The sequence below is a fragment of the Crocuta crocuta genome, unplaced genomic scaffold, assembly GCF_008692635.1.
Source record: "Crocuta crocuta isolate KB4526 unplaced genomic scaffold, BGI_CrCroc_1.0 scaffold88, whole genome shotgun sequence".
Taxonomy (NCBI): domain Eukaryota; kingdom Metazoa; phylum Chordata; class Mammalia; order Carnivora; family Hyaenidae; genus Crocuta; species Crocuta crocuta.
The window spans coordinates 3083393-3102559 of NW_027532420.1; positions in this window are offsets into that span (position 1 = coordinate 3083393).

Consider the following 19167-nt stretch of genomic DNA (forward strand, 5'->3'; position numbering starts at 1 on the left):
TCAAAAATCCATAAAAATCTCAAATAAACAACAATCATAGTCTAAGGAGCTAAAAAAAGAATAATAAACAAAACCTAAAACCAGCAGAAGGAAGTAATTAATAAATATTGGGGCAGAAATAAATAATAATAAAAGAAAATAAAACCAACCGAACAAATCACTGAAACCAGGAGCTGGGTCTTTGAAAAAAAAAATCAATAAAACTGACAAACCTCTAGCCAGACTTATCAAGAAAGAAGATAAAGGACTCAAATAAATAAAATTCAAATGAGAGAGGGGAAATAATAACCAACACCCCAAAATACAATCTTAGTAGAGAATATTATGAAAATCTACATCCCAACAAATTGGACAACCTGGAAGAAATGGATAAACTCCTAAAAAAATATAAACCACCAAAACTGAAACAGGAATAGAAAAATTGAACAGACTGATAACCAGCAACGAAACTGAGTCAATAATCAAAATACTCCCAACAAACAAAAGTCCAGGGCCAGATGGCTTCACAGGTTTATTCTACCAAACATTTGAAGAAAAATTAATATCAGTTATTCTCAAACTATTTCAAAAAACAGAAAAGAAAGAAAAACTTCCAAATTCACCTCATGAGATTAGCATTACGCTATTACCAAAATCAGATAAAGATACCACTATAAAAGAGAACTACATGACCAACTCCCCATAAACAGAGATGCAAAAATCCTCAACAAAATATTAGGAAGCTAAATCCAACAATACATTAAGAAATCATTCACATGATCAAGTGGGATTTATTCCTGGGTTGCAAGGGTGGTTTAATATTTACAAATCAATATGATTCTTTATATCACTAAGGATAACAACCATATGATCATTTCAATAGATGTAGAAAAATCACTTGACAAAGTTCAAAATCCATTCATGATAAAAACTCTCAACATGTAGGTTTAGCGAGAACATTCCTTAACAAAATAAAGGCTGTATGTGAAAAACCCATAGCTAACGTCATCCTTAATGGGAAAGGTCACGGACAGGACAAGGATATTCATTCTCACCACGTTTACTCAACATAGTCCTGGAAGTCCTAGCCACAACAATCAGACAACAAAAAGAAATAAAAGGCATCCAAATCGGTAAGGAATAAGTAAAACTTTCATTATTTGCTGATGACATGATATTATATATAAAGAAACTAAAACCACCAAAAAAACTGCTAGAACTCATAGACAAATTCCATATGTTCACAGACCACAGAACCAATGGACCACAATCCATTACATATCTATACATCAATAATGAGGCAGCAGAATGAGAAATTAAGAAAGTAATCCTATTTACACCTGCACCAAATATAATGTGATACGTAGGAATAAACCTAACCAAACAAGTGAAAACCTATAGTCTGAAAACAGTGATGAAATAAATTGAAGCTGACACCAAAAACCAGAAAGATATTCCATGCTCATGGATTGGAAGAACAAATATTGTTAAAATGTCTATACTACCCAAAGCAAACCATACATTTAATACAGTCCCTATCAAAATTCCAACAGCATTTTTCACAGAAGTAGGACAAACTATCCTAACATTTGTATGGAGCCACAAAAGACCATGAACAGCTAAAGCAATCTTAAGAAAGGAAAGCAAAGCTGGAAGTAGCTCAAGACTTCAAGATATATTACAAAGCTGCAGTAATTAAAACAGTACGGTACAGACACAAAAATTGAAAGATAAATGGATCAGAATAGAAAATCTACAAATAAACCCACAACGATATGGCCACCTATTCTCTGGCAAAGCAGGAAAGATTATCCAATGGGAAAAAGACAGTCTCTTCAGCAAATGGTATTGAGAAAACTGGACAGCTACATGCAAAAGAATGAAAATGGACCACTTTCTTATCCCTAACACAAAAATAAATTCAGAATGGATGAAAGATGTAAAAGCAACACCTCAAATCATAAAAATCCTAGAAAAGAACATAAGTAATACCTTCTTTGACAATGGCTGTAGCAACTTCCTTCTAGATATGTCACCTGACACAAAGGAAACAAAAGCCAAAATAAATTATTGGGACTACATCAAAATAGAATACTTCTGCACAGGCAAGGAAACAATCAACAAAACTAAAAGGCAACCTACAGAATAAGAGATGTTTGCAAATGACATATCAGATAAAGGGTTAGTACCCAATATATAAAGAACTTATAAAACTCAACACCCCCAAAAACAAGTAATCCAATCTAAAAATGGGCAGAGGACATGAATAAACATTTCTGCAAAAAACAACATATGGATTGCGAACATACACATGAAGAGATGCTCAATATCAATATCTCATTATCAGGAAAGTGCAAATACAAATCAAAATTACAATGAGATATCACCTCACATCTGTCAGAATGGCTAAAATCAGCAATATAAGAAACAACTGTTGGCAAGAATGTGGAGAAAAAGAAACACTAGTACACTGTAAATGGGAATGCAACCTGGTGTAGCTACTGTGGATAACAGTATGGAGGTTCCTCAAAAATTAAAAATAGAAATACCCTATAATCCAGAGTAATCAAATACTAGGTACAAACCTTATAAGGACAAAAACACTAATTCAAGGGATACATGCACTCCTATTTTTACTGCAGCATTTTTTGAAAAGCCAAGATATGAAAGCAGCTCAAGCGTCCATTGATTAATGAATGGATAAAGAAGATGTGGTACGGGGAGCCTGGGAGGCTCAGCTGGTTAAGCGTGACTTTGGTTCTGGCCATGATGTCATGGTTCCTGAGTTCAAGCCCAGTGTAGGGCTCTGTGCTGACAGCTCGGAGCCTGGAGACTACTTTGGATTCTGTGTCTCCCTCTCTCATTATCTCTTCCCCACTCATTATATCATTCTCTCTCTGTCTCTCTTAAAAATAAATAATAAGCATTAAAGTTATTTTTAAAAAAGATTCAGTGTGTGTGTATATATTATATATATATAATATATACACACACATAATGCAATATTAGCCATAAAGAAGAAATAGATCTTGCCATTTGCAAGGGCATAGATGGAGCTAGAGAATGTTATGCTAAGCTAAATAATCAGACAGAGAAAAACAAATACATTACGATTTCACTCATATGTGGAATTCAAGGAACAAAGCAAATGAGCAAAGGGAAAAAAGGAAGGGACAAATCAAGAAACTGACTCTAAACTACAGAGAACAAACTGATGAGGGAAGATGAGTCAGAGGATGGGTTAAATAGGTGAGGGGGATTAAGGATGCACTTGTGATGGGCACCAGGTGCTGTAAGGAACTGCTGAACCCCTATATTGTACACCTGAAACTTTGAACTCTGTGTTACCTTTTTTTTCCCTTTCCGGTTCTATCAACAGGTAGAGTATATGCAATGTAAATAAAAGCATATTCCATGATATCTGTGAGGAGCTGAACTAGTTTTTACTCATTTTTAATAACATCTTAAATTATAATTAGGCTAGTAATTGTGTTGTCTAAGAAAGGTAACAGAAATCTATTGTCATTCAGCTCACAGCTACATTGAGATTTTTTTCTCTCTTGATTTGAAATGTTCCTACTACTCATTCCTACTATTTCCTAATCAAAAGCAAAAATATTTTTGGTCTTTGTCCTTACACATATGGATTTTTGCAAACTATAACCACCATCATTCTCTTCAATGACTGTAGATAAACATTTAAATCTTGTTTCTCAAATAAGAGATTTCATTTTTTAATTATGTAGCTTTTTTCATGAAATGGATGTGATCTAATTCTGTATTAGCAGATATTCATTGACTTTGTGATTGGTGGCACAACGGACTATTTTAGCACCTGGAGAAGGCCTATACATAATGTGGAAAAGAGGGAGAAGTTTATAAGTACTCTGAGCTGATAATAATACTCTACTGGGTACAAACACAGAAGGCTTTCTAATACCACTATGGATATACTAAATCTGCTTAAACTACATAAGCCAACTTAATAATCCAATAAGAAAGAAAACCAGTTAAAATAGAAAACTTTAATTAAAAGTTGGCTACATTCTTTTCAAAGATAGATTACTTGATGATTTTGACCTAGTTTGACTTTAGATGTGCATTGATGTTAAACTATGACTTTAGATGTGAATTGATGTTAAACTATGACAAAATGTTCATTTCATATGTTTGCTTTAACTGGAAGGAGAACATAAGTTGGATATTAATACAAAATCAATATCTTAAAAATTATGGAGTTCTTTACAATGTTCATTTGTTTCAGTCACTTTTAAAATGCTTCCTCACTGGCAACTAGCCAGAAACAGAACCGTATTTCCTTGGATTTGAGGCATAAACGTTGTTCACTGAAGTTTATTCCTAATACCTGACAGCATTAGGATTAAAATATGCATACTTCAGAGTCGACTTTAGGGTTTGCAGAAAGCTTTACATAAATATGAAAGTTAAAGGATGATGACAATCTGATAAGCATCCACACCCTACAGACAACTTTTTCTGATAGTTTCTCATAGTTTATTTTATAGGGACCAAAATGTCCAGTCACACAATTTATAGTCCTGAAGGCTAGACACTAAGGAATCTGATTTAGAAAAATATGTTATGAAGTATAATTACATTCTTCTGGTAAGGTCATAAATTAGGGATGATATAAAAACAAGCATACTTGTGAAGAGAGTATACATTCTAATACCACAGAGTTCCCTATCTTTGAGGGAAAAGATACTCCAGACATGACAAAGTAAAACAATGCAAGAGGAGGTTTTTGGTTTTGTTACTTTTTTTTTTTTAAATAAGCTTCTCTGTGCTAGACACACTTTCATTTAATTGTCCTACAAACATTGCTAAGCAGGTTGAAACAAAGCAGAACAAAACAAAACCAAGGTTCAGTAATTTTATTTACTTTTTAAAAATGTTTATTTAGCTCTGAGAGAGAGACAGACAGACAGAGTGTGAGCACGGGAGGGGCACGAGAGAGAGGGAGACACAGAATCCGAAACAGGCTCCCGTATCTGAGCTGTCAGCACAGAGCCTGACGTGGGGCTCGAACTCATGAACCACGAGATCATGACTTGAGCCTAAAGTGGGATGCCCAACTGATGAGCCACTCAGATGCCCCCAAGTCAGTAATTTTAAATAAGTTGTTCAACATAGTACAGCTCATTTTTGTACCATCCTATATTTCCTCATAGTACTTAAAACAATTCCATTCAATTAATTACTAAGTTATATATTTTTACCTAGTGTCTGTATGCCCTGGTAGAATATAAACTCTCTGGTCACTCTGAATTCCCTGGAATCCAGCCTTGTGTTTGTTCTTAATAAATATTCACTGGATAAATGAATGGCTGTTTCAGGGGGCTGGATAGAGGGATCAAAAAGAAGTAAAATCAGACTGAGAATTTCAGTACTGATAAAGAGGATGGGGCTCTCCATAATACTTTTTTACCAATCCAGGCATCTTAAAATTTGTCCTCTATTTTCTATTTTAATTTATTCTGCATGTTAGCTTATTTTTGTCCTATACTAGATTCTTGTGGCTGATGTACTAAATTATCACAAAGTTGTTGGGTTAAGACAAGAGAAATTCATTCCACCTTAGTTCTCGAGTGCAGAAGTCTGAAACCCATGTGTGTCTGGGGAAGATTCTGCTCCTTGCTTCCCTAGCTTGTGGCAGCCACCACTTCCTGGAATTCTTTCACTTAAAGGCTGCATCCTTCCAATCTCTGCATCCTTCTTCACACAGCCTCCACTTCTGGGTGTCTATGTGTCAAAGCTCCTTTTCTTCTCACTTATAGAGACATTTGTCTCACTTATAGTGACAACCTGGGTATCCCAGAGTGACCTCCACGTGCCAAGATCCTTAACACAGTCAAGTGCAAATACCTTTTTCCTTGTAAGGTAATATTTGCAGAGTCCAGGAATTAGAACCTGCAATCTTTGGGTGGTCATTATTCAGCCTACTCCTCTTCCCTTACATAACTCATCATTACATATTTTGAGAATTTTCCATTTGTAGATCCTGGTTCTAGGGCTTTAGTTTACAAAAAGTATAAACAGTAGTTGCTAAACATAAGTCTGTCCTTGGACCATGCAGAAAATTAAATATTGTGGACAAATTCATTTTAGTTTAAAAGAGTGAAGAATGAGAGTTTGGAAAAGTGTAGGGTGTTTTTCCTTTATATCAAATGTCATATGAAATTTCGTATTATCCTTTATTCCATTCATTGGAAAATAGTTAATAATCTGTGCACATATTAGTAATTATTCTTCATGACCTCTCCTATACTCACACCTTACTCAAATGTCTCATCTTTATTTCAAAATTTATTGTGAAATGATTTCCATTTATGACTTTATATTTATTAACCTTATACTGAAGTAGGATATAGAAAGGAAACTAACTAAAGCAAATGTCTGCTCTATTTATTGGCTGAATAAATCAAAATAGAGAAATTAAAATCTCCTAATTATGTCTTAACTGAAAATTAGAATAAATTATAATACTGCCTTTTCCAAAACAAAAGAGAAAATGGCTGCAAAATGAGGAAATTTACTGACTTACAGAGATATATAATACAGATAGCAATAATCTCATTGAGATTCTCATAAAATTAACTGATTTTTTAATAACATTTTAATGCCCATTATTGGTAAATTGCTATTCTGAGACTTGTAAGGCAGCCTCCACCTGGGTCTCTTGGAAAGCCTGCTCTGCGTGAAGCCAGCTGCCATGACAGTAGTCCAAATCTCTGAGAACCCCACGCTGTGAAGAAGTCCAAGTTCACCATGGAGAAAAGCTGTGTTGAACGAGATGCCTGGCTAGCTAGTGTGTCCGGCCATCCCTGCTTAGATGCCAGAAATAAGAATGATAAAGCCTTCAGATGACCCCAGCTCCACCCAGTATCTTACTGTTACTTCAGGAGGGACCCTGGCTGAGAACCATCCAGCTGAGCCCTGTCAAACTCCAGACCCATATGAGATTCTAATAATGTTACTTCCAGTCATTAAGCATTTAGGGTGGTTTGTTACACATACATTAAACTTTTAGGGAGGTGTTACGATGAAGTTACAGCTCAGAAAATTTAAGTAAATTGCCCACGGTCACATAAACAAGTAATAATTTGGAACTCAAACCCAGCTTTTTCATCTCATACATGTTCATGCCCATTCACATCATTCTACCTAATGCTTTGCTGCCTCCTTGCTTTTCTACTGTTAGCATCCTATTGAGACCGTATCACATCATGAACTAGTTTCCTCCTCTAAACCCTCTTCTCCCCTTTTCCCTCTCCCTCCTTCTTCATGATCAGATATGATCTCCATAAAAGTAAGAGTTTACAGTTAGTAAGTCTGAACCAAATGCTAGGAACTTAATGTATAACAATATATAACATGTGATGAGGATTTAGTATCTGTTATTTCATTAAATATTCTCACAAACCACCCTATACATCACAGTCGAATTATCATCACTAGATTCTGAATTTGGTAAACCACATTTTGCATATAAATTTCCTTATCTTTTGAAATGCATGCCATGTTGTCTATGATACTTTTATTCTAGAAGACAGGGTGAAAAATAAACATGGATATTGAGGGAACTGCAGGTGGTGAGAAGTGCCATGAAAACAATAATAAATGAAGTGATGCAGCAGAGAACATTAGGCCAGGGAAATAGTGCTTGCTGGAGACTACCTAGGATATAGTGGTCAGATAGGGCTTCTCTGAGAAGGTTGTAATCAGGTTGAAATCAGAAAGATGGAAACAAGCTCACCAAATGAAGATCAAGGAGAAAAGTGCTCGAAGCAATGGATATAACCAAAGCAAAGACCTTGATCCTTAAAAAGTGTGAGCAATTCAACAGACTAAAATAATGTCTGTTTGCTTGGAAATTAATGATTAAGGAGAAAACAGTAAAAAGAAAAAAAAAAAAGAAACAGGGACTGATTTATGTGGGACATTGAAGCGACAGGGAATTTGGCTTTTATTCCAAGCATATTAAAAAGGCAATAAAGTTATTGAACAAAAGGTTTAGTGTGCTATGATTTGTGACTGTTATTTAGGAGGGCAAATGCAGAAGCAGGGAGATTACTCAGAAGGAGTCTCTTCCATAGTTGAGGTGAGAGGAGACAGTAGCTTGGAACTGAGTGATAGTAGCAAACATAAAGAAAAGAGATGTTAGAATCAGCAGGATATTCTGTGCACGTGTGCCCGAATATGTGTGGGTGTGTGTTTACAGTTTTTTTTTTAACTTAGATTATGCTGACGTTCAAGGGTGTCAAAAGGTTTTAGCCACATGAAGGACTGAATCCTAAGCAACTCTCCATTAAACGATTTTTCTCCTAGATAGACTGAACATTTCTGGGATTGCCATGGGAATTCTGACTTCTGTTGAACGCCCTTACTGAAATGACCTTGAGATTTCTCTTTCGTTACAACTGATCAACAGTTAAGAAGAGGTTCATGTCTCACTTGCTCCCTAAGTGCTGGATATTGTACTAGAGGATTCTACTCACCCTCCAATACATCAATCTAGAGTAAAGTTGGTGCCAGATGCACAGCCGACTGGAGCAAAAACCTACATGTGGTGTTCAAACACCACTGAAATAACTCTGAAATAATGGTTCCAAGGCAATTCAGACTTCCGTAAGAAAGTCCTGAGATGACAAAACACAAATTCGTGTTTTCTGTCAAAGTACATAAATCCCTCAAAAAATGTAAAAACAAAAAAGAAGAATCCCTCCCTCTTAGTGTAGACCTATAGCTTGCAATTTCTTTTCTTTTCTTTCTCGAAGTAGAAGATGCTTCGCTGATCAACAGCAAAACTTCCATCAAATAATCCATGAGATTGGAATGGGTTAAAATTCCAGCAGTGCATGATATAATACTGCTATGTAGGAATAAGTGATTTAGTTAAAATATAAAGTGATTTTTTTTGGTATTCCTCATAGTCAAATTTTTTGAGAAAAGAATATAATCAATACAGTTAGCAAACATTATTTAACCATAAATATACATTTTATAATAAGAGTATTGATCATATCTCTTCAATAAATATTTAACAAACGATGTGATATATACACACATACACACATTGGAATATTATTCAGCCACAAAAAAGAATGATTCTTGATATTTGCGACGACAGAGATGGAGCTACAGAGTATAAGGTTAAGTGAAATTAGTCAGAGAAAGACAAATATCATGATTTCACTCATATGTAGAATTTAAAAACAAAACAAATGAGCAAAGGGAAAAAGAGAGAGAGGGAGAGAAAAACAAACCAAGAAATAAACTCTTAATTACAGAGAACACAGTGATGGTCACCAGTGGGGAGGTGGGTGGGGAGGATGGGGGAAATAGGCGATGGGGATTAAGGAGAGCACTTGTCGTGATGAGCACAGGCTGGTGTTCGGAAGTGTTGAATCACTACTGTACACCTGACAGTAATACTATACTACATGTTAACTGGCATTAAAAGAAAAATTTTAATGATTAATTAATTAATAGAATTTTAATTGGAAGGAGTGTGATATTTGAGTCGGGAAGATTATTCAAGTAGAGTGACAAACTACATGGGGTGACCTCACGTCACTGAAATAATTCAGAGGAGCAGCCGCATGCCTAGAGCTGGCTCTGCTTATCAGCCCCCTGCTGATACCTCTAAGACACCTACACACGTCCACGCAGTTACGCTGAAACCACCCCCTCCTGCCCATCCTTCCTTCTGCAAATTCCTTTTAAAAATGAATTTTTATCTTAACTCTCATTTGCTGTTTAAAGAGTTCTGGAGCCCTCCTCCTGTTGCCCTAACTGTAGGTGGGTATGGGCTCTACATTTAGGAAGTGCTACTGTGCGGAAGCATCATTTTTGACAGGCTAATACTGGCCCCAATACCACATGAAGCACTTGGGGAGGAAGTAGAGCATTAATGTACTTTAGCTTCAATGTTGGCTTCCTTGTTTACAAATACTTACTGCCCAGATAATCAATGTTTCCCTTAGTGTGTCCCCAGGTGTTGCATGTATATGTCTAGTTCTGTAACTAGATTACAAATCCATTAAGAACAAAGAAACATCTCCTATGTTTTTAAATCTCTGATGTCTATAAACACAGTGCCCTGCACATGGTTGCTGAAAAAAACAAAAATTGGCTGATAACGAAAAAGAATCACAATTAGATATTTATATGCCTGCCTCTCTCACTAGCTTAGGTAAAATCTGCATTGAATTAATTCTTATGTGCCCTCAACTCTTTTCCCAGATCTTACAGCTAGAAAATGATATTTGCTAAATATAATTATATATCACATCTTAAAGACAAACATCCTTTTTTCATGAACTATGGTTAGTAATTCCTATACATACAGTGATTAAATCCTATTATCTTACAGTTTGGCTGTAGGTTATATACCTTTCTATTTTCAACTGAATTTGTTTTACTATTCTTGTTTGTTCATTTTTAAATTACTTAAGAAAGGATGAAAATCTTTAATTTCATGTGTAAGTTTTCACTCGATTTAAAGTTAATCTGTATAATTGATCAGTTGATTAACTGCCATTCTCTAAAATATTTGGTCAAAATCACAGCTCTTCACTCAGAGAATATAGGTTTTTCAGCCAGTGAACCAAGTAGTCAAAGAAAACTAGTCTCTTTTGATAAGTAGTGATTGATTAACTCAGACAACATTTTTAGCTGTTGTTAAAGAAAATATATTCAAGCAGTGCAGAGATCCTTGTTTTCTCAATTAATCATTCAAGCTTTCCATAACTTTTACTCATATCTCTAGGATACTCACTCCCATATTTATGGGGAATAAGTGGGAACTAATCTGAAGAAAAATAACTAAAAAAAAAAGTAAAAGCAAAGCCTTACTTTGAAATTTTTGTGAAATGGTAACTTTATGTGGCTACTTGACATTATGTGCCCAAATATTTGGTCAAACATTATTCTGGGGGTGTCTCTTGAAAATGTTTCTGGATTAGATTATGATTTGAATTGGTAGACTGAGTAAAGCTGATTGCCCTGGCTAATGTGAGTGGGCCTCACTCAATCAGTTGAAGGCCTGTATAAAACTAAAAGCATAAGAAAGAATTTCTTCTACCTGACTGCCTTTGAGCTGGGACATTGATTCTTTTGTCCTGCCTTCAGATGTGCATTGAAATATTTGTTCTTCCTGAGTCTCAAGCCTGCTGGCTTTCAGACTGGAACTACATCATTGACTCTTTTAGGTCTCTCCCTTGCTAAGGATCTTCAGACTTCTCAACTCCTGTGATTGTTTGAGCCAATTCCTTATAATCAATCTCCTTCTATATACATAAATACATCTTAATGGTTCTGTTTCTCTGGAGAACCATAATATACTCTATATTCTAATATAAATGGAATTCAATAAAAAGTATATCTGAACTACACTTAAGTGAAGAAAATTAAAATTATGTCAACTGCTTTTTCTTGATTTCTTACATTTTTCTTATATCATGTATTCATTATTAATTACTAAGCCAGTATTGTGTGCTCGCTATTGTCTAAGAACAACACAAAGATCCTGCTTTCATGCAGCTGACAAGTTAAAAAATAAATAATAAACACATAATATAAATAAATTATTAGCATGTTGTAAGGGGATCAAAAGAAAGTGAAAAAGAAAAAGAAACATAGAAAAATAAAAATACAGTAATGGAGGGTCAGTGTTACTGGGGCAAGCACAATTAGTAATTTTACAGAATAAGTAGAATTAATCTTTCCTAAGAAGGCAACTTTGGAGTAAATCTTGAAGGAAGTGAGAGAGAGATATCTTGGGTAATAGAATACTGGACATATGGAAGAGCCAGTTCAAGAGTTCTAAGGTGAGGGCACCTGAGTGGCTCAGTCGGTTGAGTGTCTGACTTCAGCTCAGGTCAGGATCTCATGGTTCATGGGTTCGAGCCCCAGGTCAGGCTCTGTGCTGAACGCTTGCTCAGAGCCTGGAGCCTGCTTCCAATTCTGTCTCCTTCTCTCTCTGCCCCTCTCCTACTTGCGCTGTACCTCACTCTGTCTTTCAAAAATAAATAAATGTAATAAAAATTCAAAAAACCCCCACAAAAGTTCTAAGGTGAAATATGCCTGATGTATTTGAGAATGAACAAGGAGGCCAGTGGGGCTGGGGCTGAGTGTTCTAAGTTGGAGGTGAAATATAATGAGACCAGAACAGTCTCAAAACGAAGGTATCTCAAGAGCCTTGTGGACCAATGTCAAAAACAATGGCTTTTGCACGCAGTGAAATAGAGAGTTATTTTCAAAGCTTAAGGCACAAGAATGACCTATCTAATGACTATTGTAAAAATAACACTCTTGCCAATGTCTTGCGAATAGACTGGATGAAAGGAAAGGCAGAGCAGTTAACACAGTTAGAGGTTATTACAGACTTTTGGGGAGGAGATGATGGTCACTCACAGGATAACTACACCCGAGGTGGTGAGAAGGTTTTGGATTCTGGGGTCTAACAAAGGAATTTCATGACAGGTAGAAGATGGTCTATGACAGGGTTTCCAGGGAGACACTTCCAAATCCTTGGCTTGAACCAATGAACTAGTTGTCACCAACTAACACAGAATGTGTTCAGAGTCGGTGGGGAGAAAAACAGAGTTCAGTTAGGCAAATTTTTTTTTTTTTTTTTTTTTTTTTTTTTGCNCGCTACTACACAATCAAGTGGAGATGTCAACAATGTAGCTGAATATGTGGGCCTAGAATTTGGGAAGCAGATGTGCCTTGGAGTTATACATAGGGAACTGTCATCCTATAGACATATTAAAAGCCATAAAACCTAGAGAGATTTCTGAGAAAATCAGTGCAGACACAGAAGATCAGCAGGAAGTAAGACTTAGAATAAAAGAAGAAAACATAAAAGAAAAGTGGAAAACACCAACTGGTAAATAGGTGGGTGGGTGGCATGGGATCAAGAGAACGTGGATACTGATAACTCAGTGAGAAAGTGTTTCAGGTAGAGGGTGATATATAGTCAAGCGCTGACAGTAGCCAATCAGGATGAGAACAAAGAACCGACTATTCTGCTTAGCCAATGCAGAGATCACTGGTAACCTTGACAGAGCAGTTTTGGAAGAATAATGGGACTGAAGTCTAAGTATAGCATGCTTAAGTGCCAAGTATATATTTCCCATCACCTCTTTTATTAAATTAGGACAATGACAACAAAGGATTTTATAAATTAAATTGAATTTAAGAGTAACCTGTTAAATGGGGCTTCTTGTATTTTTAGCAACACAAAAATAATCAAGTTAGATATATTTCTGTACAACACACATTTTGTAAATATTTTTAAATAAAAAAGAAAAAATGTTGAAAAATGTATTCTGGTTATGGATTTCTCATTTGCATTGTGTATGAAGAGTATAAGCCCCACCTTCTATCATAAACCCCCCTGTGAACCTATGAGGTCCCTAAATCTGTGGCATTTATTCTGTTCCCATACAAGATCCAAAATGATATGTCCAGGCTTCAGCAAATTATTATCAAATGCAGTGGTAATCAGTACAGTAAACTCAATATCCTTCATTATTACATCAATCCTGATTACTCTGTTCAGGTAGTCAGTAGGAGCTGTGTGAAAATAGGATAAAGACAGACACATAAACATGACAGGAAAAGACAGGGATATACCTGAACCTGATCAGAGATATTTGCAGCAACAAATTTGTTAAGAACTAAATCAGCAAACCATAAGTTGATTCAAATGTAGTAGATATTATCACGTGAACTTATTTATAACACTAATTAAATCATATCACACAATATATATCTTGTGATGTGTCATTCCAGTATAGGAGCTACAAGTATTAAGTAATAGTTCTTAATCTTACCTATATAAGAAGATAAAATATTTTTAACATTCTTCAATACTGCATAAGGCATGTCATAAGAATCAAACAAATAAGATATTCTTTAGCATGATGGTCATATAGTTTAATTCTCACTATAAATATTGAAACACAGAATTAAGCACAGATATATTGAATCAAATCAATTCATGTAGGCAAATGCCACTTAAGTAGATAGTTTTTCCAGATACTAGTTTATATAGCCAATAAAATTATGCTTATTGCATACTCCAGAACTAACTGATCCCTTTACAAGTTGAATATATTGAATGCATTATATTTTAAACTTAAGAACAAATTTGTGACCTAAAAAAAGTACTCCATTTTTATTTTACCTATAAACAAAACAAACAACAAAAAACTATGTTTCCTAATTTCACAGAAATGTTTTTTCAACAACACTTTTAAAACACTACCTCACTTGGAACATATGTGTATCTTAAGTATGCGATTGAATGTTTGGACTGTGTATAATTTATTTGACATTTGAAAATGGTATCTTTCCTGTATTCACTGCTCTGAGATGACTTTATTCAGATATACTAATTAGAGAAAACATTTTTAAAATTATAAATGTACTAAGCATTTTAAAGTATTTTATTGAACACTAAATCAATATCATACCTTTATGTTTCTCCCTAAAAATTTCCATCTTTCTATCTTTGCTTCACTGAATACCTTATAGCTTCCTAACAGGAAAATAACAGCTCTAATAATGAAGAGTTTCCCAAGGCACATCTTGTCTTGATTTGGAATACTTTTAATGAAGACAAGAATATCAGTCTCTACTGTGTTTATCAAAACTTTGTAAATGTTCACTACATTTTTAACTTTTTTAATAATTTTTTAACGTTTCACTTATTTCTGAGAGAGAGAGACAGCATGAGCAGGGGAGGGTCAGAGAGAGAGGGAGACATAGAATCTGAAACAGGCTCCAGGCTTTGAGCTAGCTGTCAACACAAAGCTCATCGCAGGGCTCGAACCCACCAACCGTGAGATCATGACCTGAGCCGAAGTCGGACGCGCAACCAACTGAGCCACCCAGGTGCCCCCATTTTTTCTCTTTTAAACCTATAAATGATTGCATAGGCTTCCTGTTCAAATTGGTAAAGTTTCTTTCAACTATTTGAATGATATGTTTTGACTCAGAGTCTCAAAAGCCTTAACTTAAAGGTAGGCTTATGATCAATAATGGTTAAGATTATATGATGATGAAGGTTTACTGATTTCCTTCTTCCTTGTCACCCGGGCTCTTTTGAGTTGTTTCCAGCTTCTATCACACTTGTGTAGCGAGAATGTGCTTTAACTCCTCTCTGTCCATGTCTAATTCTTTAAAAGAGATGGATGCAATATTGGATGTGTATGAAATTCTGGTTAATTTTATCTGTGTTCGCTAAGAACAGGTTGATTCACTTTACAAGGTTATTTAGACAGAGGGAGGCACCCAAAGCGTGTGTTATACATGCTGCCGCCCAAACAAACACAGCGATATTTTAGGTTACTCATAAAACCAACTTGGAATGACCTGAACATTAAACCCTTAAATTGCAATGAAATTAGAATTACATACAGTGAAGAAGAAAATATCCCCTAAATTAGGAAGAAAACAAAAAGAATTAATATCATTCCCTTTAAGTGATTTTCCTAATCAATCTATCCTAAAATACCTGAAACAAAACCTCCTACTTGACAACATGAACTCTGTAGGTTACATAACTTCATTCTGATTTGGGCTGATATATGAATATAAGATATAATTTTCTATGGAAATAACCAAATTACTGAAAATAATTAAATGGGCAGCTTCACAAAAATATTTGCTTATTCTTCTAGGTGTAGGCTCATTAATTTCTCTGATTTACATATTAATATTTCCACAGGTACTGAAACAGTGATGAGTGTGAGTTCATATGCATTATTTTTTATCTTCTAAAAGTAGGTTTACTCTTGGGGAACCTAGGGGGCTCAGTCGGTTAAGCATCCTACTTCGGCTCAGGTCATGATCTCACGGTTCGTGGGTTCAAGCCTCACGTCGGGCTCTGTGCTGACAGCTAGCTCAGAGCCTGGAGCCTATTTCAGAGTCTGTGTCTCCCTCTCTCTCTGACCCTCCCCTGCTTATGCTGTCTCTCTGTCTCTCTGTCTCTCTCTCTCTCTCTCCTCTCTCTCTCAGAAATAAATAAAACATTTTTTTAATAAAAAGTAGGTTTACTCTTCACCTGTCTTTAGTATTCAGGATTTATTTTCTTAAGTTTCCCCCCAAAAATGGCAAAAACATCTGTACTGACACTAGCCAAATAATTCACATTGTATGGGAAACTAAATTATACATATATTAGTAAAATTAACTTTCTTTGTGTCTTTGTAATTATTTTTAGTGTGGCCACTAGAAAATTTGAAACGAACACAGGGCTCCTCTGTGTACTTCTCATTATGTTACTAACGGATACGTCACTTTGGAGCATTGTTTACAATAAATGGCATTATTAATGATAACTGCTGAATGGAAAATCATAATGGAGCAATACAATTACACACATCCAATAAAAATACCTGTCAGCCTTTTAAGTTTCTTGTAAATGATAAGATCTCCAGAGGTTCCTGCTTCATTTTCCCTGGAACTCAGGGGAACCACACTCATTATATCTGTCATGTGCAGTGACAGGTACGGTTACAGCTGCGAAACGATCTTCTTTTACATCTCTATTTCCATGTTCTCAGAATGAAGAATATTTCACCTTTCATCTGGAAATTTGCCATTATTTTGCCTCAGGCCCAAAGCTTTATTTTATTTAACTTTTTAAAAGTTATCATGGGTGGCAACGACACACTTTTTTTTCCCTTTACCAAATATTCCGAATAAAATTATTTTGTTAACTCAATCGAAATATAAAATGTTTTAAATGGACGGTAAGCTTTTTTCACAATAATAAGCATAATACTCCTATTCCAGTGACACATAATCAACTCAGAAACGTCTCAATGATTCAAAATACAAAAAGCTTGTGAATTTGCATCAGATACCTTAAAAAGTTAATCAGGCACTCATTTTTTACTTAAGATGATAGAGAAAGATCCCAATTTGACATAATTTACTGTTTTGGGAGTCTGTCCATAAGTGAATAGCTGCCGTGAGAGGCCACATGCAGACACTATGTTTCAGGGTAACCAGTTAGAGAAATTATCCTCCATCTCGGCCCACCCTGGTCTCTGTGAAGCGTGTCTAAGTGAACTCTAGAAATCCGACTTCTTTTCCTGCATAGTGAGAAGCTTCTAATAGGTACCAGCTTGAGAACCCAATAAAAAATCTTTTTTTTTTTTTTCCGCCTCTCTTATGATGGTAGCTACAGGAGCTGTTTACAATTCTTTGATTTATTCAATTCTAACTCTGATGAGACCGGACAAAGGTTCAGAAAATTGAGTATTTTGAGGCATCACACACAGGCAAAGATGTAGCTTCACTACAAGAATTTAAGAATTACTTAGGCATTGTGAATCAGTCATATGAAGGTTCCTATGCAGGCATTCATACAGCGTATCTATAGAGTACTTTCCCTGGGACATACAAAGGTGAAAAATAGCCATTTCCTGTTTCTAGAAGATGGAAGCTGTCATACATTATAAGACTTTACCAAGTGAAATTATGAAATGATAGATTAAATGACATAAAAAAAATAAAGACACTCTTTTTAAACCCATGATTTTGCTGACAAAGTACAAATGAACTTCAAGGACTAAAGCAAAAAGAAAATAATACAACTCTGGGAGGTAGACAGTATCAAGGATAATATTTGCCCTTAAGGTTTCTTTTCTCTCAGCAAGAAAGCGTTCTATGTTGACACTTTTTTTTGTTTCTGTTTTTGTTTTCCATTTTATCATAATGACCGTAGACTACATTTGAAAAGTAAAATGCTGTCATTTTTAAAACAGCATTTTTCAATAAGAACATCTTAATATCAAACAGTGTCTACCAATGCAATAGTCTGCCAGACTTACAGCTTCCCTAAATAATCTTTTTTGGTTTTACACAAGTGTAAAAATATTTAGCAGCATTAATAAAGCAACTCGTGAATTCTGGTTCCATGGGGATAATATCTCTGAGTCATCAGACGTATAACTGAAAGTCAACTGAGTCTCAGATGAAATGAGGTCTTTCATGTCAATCAATCTTAAGTGGATGATAATACTTAGAAATCTATAAAAATGATATATGGACACTCTTGAATTCATAGGTGTGAGCAAAGTTAAGGGAATAAGAAGGCTTGTACGACAGAGAAACCAGTAACCACAGGAAGCTGTCCGCAGCTCTAGTGGTAAAGTGGTACATAAGGAAATAGCGTGCACAGAGAGGAAGGGGCTCCTGAGTGGGGCCTTAGTCTCGGTGTTAGGCCAGCACAGAGCCAAGTGCCCGAAAACAGAAGGGGGCAGAAGAGACACCGCTGACCTCTTCCCTCCAGTCCTCCAACTTCTTGCTATAAACTCCACTAAATGAACTCATCCTGAAGCCACCCAACAGGCAATAGAAATTCCATGTCTCTCTTCATTAGCAGGGGGATGACTGAACTCTGAGAACGCATGATGCATTTTCATCCTTTAATCTTGCAAATGGCAATATTATAAATCCTATTTATGCTCTTAGGTTCAAAATGGACAAGATCGTTTAAAACTAGAGGCCATGCTTTTTCTCTTTTAGTCAATTACACCCTTCGTTTATTGGCATGCAGTGACCGGAAACACTGAGGATCAAGGACAGAAGCAAATGAGCTTTCTTCTCTGTAAACACTGTGTGAAGTGATGACTTTGTTTGCTTTCATGTAAACTCCAAATCATAAAATTAGAAGGCCGAGAAAACAAATGTCCTATGCCAAACAGAACTACGCATTTCTTATGGTCTCTGATTATATATTAGATGAAGAATCTGTGGTGTTTCATCAGTAACAATGTATGCTGGAATGTATTAAAAAATTTACAAGGCACAGTAGGTATAATGAGGTTATAAAAATGAGTAAAATGTGGTCCCTTTTCTCAAGAATTTTATGAGGGGGAATAATACACATTCAATAATGTTAAGACATGATTTGTAAATGCTGAAAGAGATACAATCACACTATTGGTAAAAGCGCATAGGAAGGTAATTTATTTTTGAATAGGCTGGGGACAAGGGAGAGGGTCTTGGGTAGAGAATGGAAGCGAGAGCTTGGGGGATGTATTATTACACAGCGACAGAATGGCTAAGAAAAATAACCCAGGGGCAGAGGCAAGTGACTCAGGAGAGGTACAAGCATTTTAATATTTTATTTTATTTTATTTT